A 9,436-nucleotide genomic window follows, 5' to 3' on the forward strand; every position below is an offset into this window, starting at 1 on the left:
TTTGTTAGCGCACATTGTGTAAGTCCATGTAAATTAAGCGACACAATGGCTCCGTGGTTAGCACTGTCTCACAACACAAAGGTCTCTGGTTTACATCCTGGCTGGGCCAGTTGGATTTTCTGTGTGGAGTTTGCCTGTTTTCCCAATGTTGAGTGAATGAGTGTGTATGCGTGTTGTCCAGTACTGTATTGCAGCTGAAAGGGCATCCGCTATGTAAAACAAATGCTGGATAAGTTATCGGTTCATTCAGCTGCAGTGACCCCTCATAATTAAAGGGACTAAGCTGAAGGAAAATTAATAAATGAATAAATCTTTAATCAATATCTGCCTGCTCTTAAACTTCAGTCGTTCTCTGATTGGCTGAAATATGCGTAGACACGCCCCTCCAACTGTTAGTTGCTCAGAGTGAAAAATGAGAGGAGGAGCTTAAAAATAAGCCCCGCCCTCTACTTAAAATTCAGTTTCAGTAAACAAGTGGGTAGGTTTAAATTAATAAAGTACTGGGTTGCAGCTGGAAGTGTAAAACATATGCTGGAATAGTTGGTGGTTCATTCCAACGTGACGACCCCTGATGAATAAGGGACTAAGCCGAAGGAAATTGAATGAATTAATTATTTTATCTTTGTCACGATGACAGCACATAGTATTTAGATATTCTTCAAGACACTAGTATTCAGCTTAAAGTGACATTTAAAGGCTTCACTAGGGTAATTAGGGTAAAGTTAAAGTAATTAGGCATTGTATAATACTGGTTTGTTCTGGAGACAATACAAAACTAATATTGCTTAAGGGGGCTAATATTATTGACCTTAAAATGGCTTTAAAACAGTTAAAAACTGCTTTTATTCTAGCTAAAATAAAACAAAGACTTTCTCCAGAAGAACAAATATTATAGGAAATACTGTGAACATTTCCTGAATCTGATAAACATCATTTGGGAAATATTTGAAAAAGAAAACAGGAGGGCAAACAATTCTGACTTCAACTGTGTGTGTGTGTGTGTGTGTGTGTGTGTGTGTGTGTGTGTGTGTGTGTGTGGTAGGGAGCGTGGGACTCTGCATGTGGAGAATGAGCTGCTGGAGAATGCCATGCGTCCCCCTGCTGGCTGAGACGACACACTGTGGCACCTGTGCAATGGCAGTCTGCAGACGTAGATCCAGGCAGTTTTACACCCCTGTTGTCCATTATGCGTCCAGTAGAGAGCGACAGCACAAAATTATTATGAGCCTCTAGAACTGTATCACAATCATCATAAATATTTACATTAGATGTCAAGTTCAATATATTAATACAGCCATTTTCCAACCATTTTCCCACAAGACTGCACAAAGTGCTTTACAGAGAAATAAACGAACAATATGGGCATGAAAACGGTAACAGCAATAGGCACATAATAAGAAAGAACATAGAAAGTGTATCAATAAAAAGAGCAAAAAATAAAAATATTAATTTTGGCCTAATTAAAAGATGCCACCACAGTTGACCAACACTAAACACGATTAAGAACGGGACGGTTTTGATCCCCTCCCCACTCCCAACACCAGGGGCCTCATGTACGAAGACTTGCGTGGAAATCTTACTAAAACATTGCGTACGCACAAAGCTGTAAATGTGCGTACGCAGAAAAAAATTCAGATGTATGAAACACTGCGTACGCCGAGTCTCACGCATATTCTTTTGTACATCCGAATGAACGTGAAACTGAGCGCAACATGCACGAGCACAAAACCCCTCCCTGCCTCCTCCCCCGTATGAATATGCTAATGACTATGCTAATGGCAAAACCCAACGAAAAAGCAATGGCAAAAGCAAGCAAAAAGAGAAAATTTGAACAGAATGTGAATTGGAGGTGCTGCTTTCGGAGGTAGATCGGAGAAAAGCGGTGTTATTTGCAAGTTTGTTTTTCGGAATTAACAACAAAAGAAAAAAAAATAGAGTGGGAGAGTTTAGCTGATGCGGTTAACACAGTTGGGTCTGAACATCGCACTGAGTGCATTAAAAAAAATAGTCTGGTTTATATCTGTAAAATGTTGCAGCACTCTGAACAGTCTCAGTGGCGCTCTCGTAAGATGCATGTGATCATGTTTTGACACGTTCGAGTATGAACTCGGCTCGAATCCAGCGTCTGATGAACTCTTTCTTCTTTTTTTTCCCCCGCTACATATCATATTTTGCCTACTATTTATCAAGAGAAAGACTAGTAGGAATCATCAATAAGTTTGTGCATCATATTTTATTTGCACATTTATTGAATGGAAATGTTTCTGATTCACGCATGCAAATTCATCTTCAGATAGTGTCTTTATAGCAATGTGCGTGCGGTAGATAGCTCAGATTACATTGGGAAAACAGGCGACTGCTGCAAATTGCGCTTTAATGTTTAGCTGGTCAACTGTATGGTATGGAAATCTTACATACCTACTAGATGAACCCGTCTCATACAGCTGCCATTGCAAGGCTCAGACACTTTGTAGAGAGGAATTTAACACAACTGCCTCTAGGAGTCGCCAATGGAAATAAAACAGACACGCACAACAAATGTGCGTACGCCTGCCAAGAAGCTGCCGTGAACCTGCGCACATTCCCACGTTCAGTTCATTGTTAGTAAATCCAAACGTGAGCGATTCTGAGCGTGAAACCTGGCGTACGCAAAGTTTTTGTGCGTACGCAGCGTTGATACATGAGGCCCCAGGGGCGGACTGGGACTAAAAATCAGCCCTGGCATAGTAGCCACACCAGCCCACATTACCACACCAACACAGCCCCACCCAAGGACACGCACATTCACTACTTTTATTTGTGTACAGATGGTAAAATTATACGAGCAGTACCTATTTAAGAGATATTTAAACATTTAATGTATGTGACTAAAACAAAAACAACCCATTTATATATGCAATAATGTCATAAATTTTCTTTTTGGCTTAATCCCTTTATTAATCTGGGAATCGCCAACTTATCCTGCATATGTTTTATACAGTGGATGCCCTCAAAGCTGCAACCTATTACTGGGTTACTCAATTCCCAATTGGCCTACCCAATTCACCTATAGCATGTGTTTGGACTTGTGAAGGAAACCAGAAGCAAACCCACGCGAACATGCAAACTCCACACAGAAACACCAACTGACCCAGATGAGGCTCAAACCAGCGACTTTCTTGCTGTGAGGCGACAGCACTACCTACTGCGCCACTGCACTGCCCCCTTTCGAGACTAGTTCTTTTATTTTATGTAATTGGCAATGTCTGACTTGACTGCCTTTCCCTTTTTATGGTCCATCTCTGACAATTAGCTTGTGTTGCACTTAGGGTTTGTTTGACATTCTTGCCAAATTTTGATTATGTCTGCGTAACCTCAGATTGGGTCGACCCATCTCGAAACCAGCCGGTTGTTGCTGATTGGGCCAATGCATAACATTTACTGTTATTCTTACTTTTATCACCATCATCATCATAATATTCACATCTCGCACGAGATAAAAGCTGCCTACATTTAAAAAACAATACATATGAAAAAATAAAAAAAATAGCTGACCGGCCCACATTTAAAAAATGGTCCGGCCCTTCTGGCATTTGCCAGAATTGCCAGATGGCCAGTCCGCCCCTGCCCAACACCCCCCTGAAGGGAAGGGCTTATGCTTCAAAAGACCTAGAAAATAAATGAGTCTTTAACTTAGACTTAAAAATAGGCAGCAACGAAGCCCTTTTAGTTATAATGGCAGGGCGTTCCAGAGGCGAGGACCTGCTATGGCAAAAGCATGTTCGCCCTACTTTTAAGGTGGGCCTTTGGAACTTTTAATAAAACTTTACGTCACCTACCCTGTTGTCAATAGAGCCGCCATTTTACAGGGTAGCGCTCCTTTGACATGAATGTGAGACCAAAGTGCAGTGGGGACTGTGGCCATCCAGAGCCAAAGATATACATATATATGTATATATATATATATATATATATATATATATAAATATATATATATATATATATGATCAAGAGTTTTCCCGGTGGTCAGTATGCAAATTTGTTTTTAATTACAAAAAATTATAATTTTACATCACTTTTCTTTCTATGGATAAGTGACATTACTGACAAAGAGTGTGTGTTTGTGTTCATGGAGATGTATTATCCTCCCTCCCTGTTAAATTTGGTCTAATCCATGTCCTGAAACACACCTCCTCTCCTGCTTTCACTTCTCATTCTAACAGAGGGGGCGATACATTTGTGAATGAATCACTGTTATGAACGACTCGTTCCCTTAGCCGACAATAATACACGTTTCTGGCAGTGCAGCATCTTGCTGTCATATTTCATTTACATTGTTTGCTGATTTTATTCAACACTTTAGTTTTGACTAGTGCGGTTGAATGACTTTTGTCCTGGGAGCACTGTACCAATATGGCGGCACTATTGACGCATGATCAGGGTCCGTATGTGATATCTAATGTATATATGCGCAATCATCACAACAAGCCAAACACAACACGACGAAAAGGCATGTTAAAACAACAGCAATGTTAGTTTGGTGTACTACACCTCACTTTCTTCATTCATTTCATTTTCCTGCGGCTTAGTCACCACAGAGGAATGAACCTTCAACTATTCCAGCATATGTTTTACACAGTGGATGCCCTTCCAGCAGCAACCCAGTACTGGGAAACACCCATACACTCTTATTCACACACACACTCATACACTGTGGCCAATTTAGTTGATCAATTCCCCTATAGCGCATGTGTTTGGACTGTGGGAGAAACCGGAGCACTCTGAGGAAACCCACGCCAACACGGGGAGAACACGGGAACTCCACACAGAAATGTCAACTGACCCAGCCGTGACTCGAACCAGTGACCTTACTGTGAGGCGACAGTGCTAACCACTGAGTCACCGTGTTGCTCCTATGTTCAGACAAAAAAAAAAGCTGAAAACATGAAAATGTAATCCAAGAACCCATATAGAAATCTGAGATATAGCAATATATGCTAATTTATGACACACAATTTAACATATTTTCTATTTATTATACTTGGATTATCTTATATGCAAGCAGTGTTAAATATTTTTTAAATACCTATAAGTTAGGTATTATAATGTTAAATACCTATAAATCGCATGTCTTTGCCAATGACTGTAAAAATTAGCTGTAGGTGACGCGGGTAAAAGGTGGTAAACTACAAACATGGCGGACTCGCGCGACCAACAGTAAGAGTGTAAATCGGTAAAAATATTTGAATACTGGAAACTATTGAAACAACGTTTATCACGTTGTATTTTATCAGGAACAACAATGTAAACTTTATAAAAGATGTGTTTGGCCGATTATGTCTGAATGAAAAATGATCCTGCTGCCGAGGATGACGTGAGGAGATGATTGACAGGTCTCGTAACTAGGCAACATAACGGTCCGTTAATAAGGAATAACGGTAGTTTGTCCGAAAGCTTGCGTTACACACTCAAAAGTACGGTTTTTTTAAGTAAGTTCATACTCTAAGGATTTCGTATAATAACGTTAGGTCTTACCTCATCTGGGACGTGTTTTTCTCTCACTTCTTGACCGGAATAATCACGATGATCCTCGGTGACGGTAGCTGTTCAGAGCCGCGTACTCGCGAGAGTCTCAACGGCGGCCAATAACGGAATATTGGATAAATCTAGCGAACAAAGCAGTGATTTGATACTCCAAGAGGACATTTCTGCGATTACTGACACACTTCTCTTGTCTACTGACAGTGAAATGTCTGCTTACTCAAAGATGCACATTGTCCTTTCACCTTTGGAACTTCCGGTCACCAATCTTCATCTCGACAACAGGTAAGCACTTTTTAATTAACACACGTTAAGAGCACAGAATCTTTGGTTAAATATGTTATATTAGATTCTATGCTCTTTGGCATATTGGAGAGTGATGATTTATGTCAAGAGGGAAGTTGTTACATCACTTGTTTCTAGAAACCCATATTAGAAATTGGTTATGTCACCACATAACGGTTACTTTTGAAGAGCCTCCATTTTACCCATCCATCTGAAAATGAGTATGTTCCTTCATTTCTCAGTGAATATAGGCAGTGTAATTAGGTGCATTTTAAGAAAATAGATTTATTAAACAGTTATATATTACAATAATATTTTAGTCACTGAACATATTTAGAAAATGGAAAGATAATACAATCAAATTCAAGCAAACTATTGCAAAAATATGCAAATATTTGCTTGATTTTTCCTCTTTTTAAAATTTGTATTTAATATTTTTATCCAAAGAAGAGAGACACATAGCATGAGGCAAGTATATTTGAGCTCTGAAAACAGTGTTTTGCCTTTCAAAGTAAATTTTATATGATCAATTGTTGAATCTAAGTTATTATAGGCAAGTTAGAGAATTTCATATATGTTGTAGTAAGTTACTTTAATCAGGCCCGTAGCCAGCCTGGTGAAAGAGGTGGTTGCTTTTCCCAAAAAAGTGAACCTTTTTGCAGTTAATCGCCTCATTTTCTATTTATTTATTAGGCTTAAATACTGCCTTTTGAGACATTTTCAGCACTGTTTATTGCTGGATTAGCTTGTCGGATGGTCATCATACCACACTCTTTGATGTGTAAAACTATTTCCAAAAGATTTAGAGTAAGAAATATGAAGAAAAATACACAAATTTAATACATCCTATATCATTAGAAAAAAAATGATCTGTTAAAGTTTTAAATTATTGGCCTAATGTCATTTATAAGGCAAATATACTGAGCAGCACATTCAACTTTCCTCAGTCTGAATTTGAGAGGGGTCTGGATGCTGACCATGTGCAGTGCAATCTGAGCTGCATCCAATGCTATTTTATGCGCTCACCTAACCCCACCCGTCACCGTGACGTCACTCACTCCATTGAGTCCACATTGTCTGACATTGCATCGCTGATTGATGCAATCTCAGCTTGCCTCATAAAGGCTGCATCCAGATAACATTTCAGAATTTGGCCATTTGAATATTGAATAATTAAAACATCATTTATTCATTTCCTTTTCAGCTTAGTCCCTTTATTAACCTTCCAGCTGCAACTCATCATTGGGAAACACCCATCACACAAATACACTACGGCCAATTTAGCTTACCAAATTCACCTGTACCGCATGTGTTTGGACTTGTGGGGGAAACCAGAGCACTTGGAGGAAACCCACACCAACACAGGGAGAACATGCAAATTAATTTTGCATCAAAAAAGCATTTTGATATTGGTAAAGGTGTTTGCAACTTTTGCAAAGCATCAAATCGCCATCAAATTAGCTTTTAAAACATGTGCATGACTGCAGAAATTATTACTCTTTTATATTGTGCATGTCTGTTATCATACAGGAATTGTACTAAAGCTGGGTCGGTACCTAAAATAGTACGTGTTTGTACTTTTATTTTAGAGTGAAGATTGCATAAGATATAAATATCTTATGAGCCTTTTTAGGCTCATTTAAGACGAAATTAGTTGTGTTTGAAAAAAAAAAACACCAAGATCGACATCTTTAGATATTATTATTATTAATTATGTGTATATGTCGCACCCAAAACCCAGACTTTTGCTCCACTTCAAATCGCGTGTACAGAATCTGTTTGTTTATCACTATGGAGAGCGTCAGCTGACAATCATGCAGGATGGGAGGGGAGACATTTTGGAATGAAAACTCCAACAGAACAGCAGCAAATTATAAGTCTGTAAAATAAACTATTATAAGTGGTGATGATTGTGAAAGTGTTGCATTGTCATCTTTCAGGTTGTATCTCAGCTTTAATGCGCTTTTTAAATAAATAAAAGCAGCTTGCCATCGCGACAGCAATAAGATCCAATGCAGTTACGCTCTCCAATAAGATCCGCTTTCACTCCAAAATGGCGGAATCCAGGGCTGTTGCTGGGCGCTGCTGTTGAAATGGAACGTTCAATTGAGTGTCGCCTTTTAGTCATTCTAAGCTCTTTGTTTTGCCCAAAAAGTATCCAAAACCCACCGAAATGCAAAAATACCCAACCAGTCTTCTGTATTCACGAAAATCACGTCAGTGACAAATTAAGCAGGAAATGTCAGATTGTACGCATGTCTCAAACACAATAACTCAACATCAGAATTATCATCAGCAGCATTAATGAGCAGGACAAATCTAAAGTAGGTTCAAGTCCACCATTCCAAGTCTATACACAATTTAGCATTTTAACCAACAGTACCGCTACACAGGGGCGCAACTGCACATTTACTGAGGGGTATGCGAGTTCAAGTTTTGCGCCTCCCCCCCACCCCCTATATTAATTTCCTCATCAACATGTCGAAGTTCTGAACGCAACTGAAATAGTATGAAGTAGTAAAAGTATAATTACATTAAGCATGTTAAGTCACAAAGAATTACATTTCATCCCAACCCAAATTTCTTCTTAATTCCATTTTCCTCACCAAATGATTATAGCACCTTGACATGTCTTGTTTTTGTTTCTTTTTGTACATTTGTCAAAACAAAATGAAAGATATGGGAGTCGTAAAGGGCAAAAGAACTTAAAAATGCAATAACTTCTCACATGCATATGTGAGAGGTGTAAGGTCTGTCTTCACATGAACAATTGACTGAAACTGCAATCACACCTTTTTACAAAGTGAAATAAAAAGACTGTACAATGTTTAGTTTAAAAAAATAGAGACAAACTGCCTGAAATGTTTTATTTGATAAAAATGTTATAGGCAAACTTTTTGGGAACTAAATTGAACTAGTTTTGAGCAGAAAAAGTTACCAAAAGGCCTGATGTATCAATATGATACATAATTAATTTATAAAAAAACATGTATAGGGTATAAAAATGGATCTTGATGGGATTAATAAACATTACAGTTCCAAAAAAATTTAATATTCTGACTATAGTTTTAACAGGGTTAAAAATCATTATAATTAGATATCTAAAATTTTTATAGGGGAATTTTTTAATCCATGTATTATTTTCTATTTTGCCTAAAATAAATTCAGTATAGTCCCACACGGATTCTGCGTGCGCAGACATCTGCAGTTTTCTACAGATTTTTAGCCCATCATTGAATCTATTTGTGTAAATTTGTGTACATTTCTATTTACTCAGTATTCAAATTCATTTCACTAATATTATTGTGATATAATAATAGTAATATTAAAATGTTCATATGATTTATTTACAATACAGTTGGTAAAGTAGTATTTTCTGCCTGTAATTCTCAGCAGAAATAGCAAAAAATGTTTGCAGATTCTGTCTGGCCCTAATATTAAGGTTTTAAACATACATTTTGTGTGATCCCTCTTATTTTTTGCTAAATAATCAATTAATAATAGAATGTTTCAAATTACTCAAACCTTTTGAGCTCAACTGTAAGTATGATTTGACAGTTTATTTTGATAAAACTTTTACATAAACTTTACACTTGGATGTGTGACTGCATGTTGTTTTAAATGATTTTGA

This window comes from Danio rerio, chromosome 16 (genome assembly GCF_049306965.1).
Source record: "Danio rerio strain Tuebingen ecotype United States chromosome 16, GRCz12tu, whole genome shotgun sequence".
Taxonomy (NCBI): domain Eukaryota; kingdom Metazoa; phylum Chordata; class Actinopteri; order Cypriniformes; family Danionidae; genus Danio; species Danio rerio.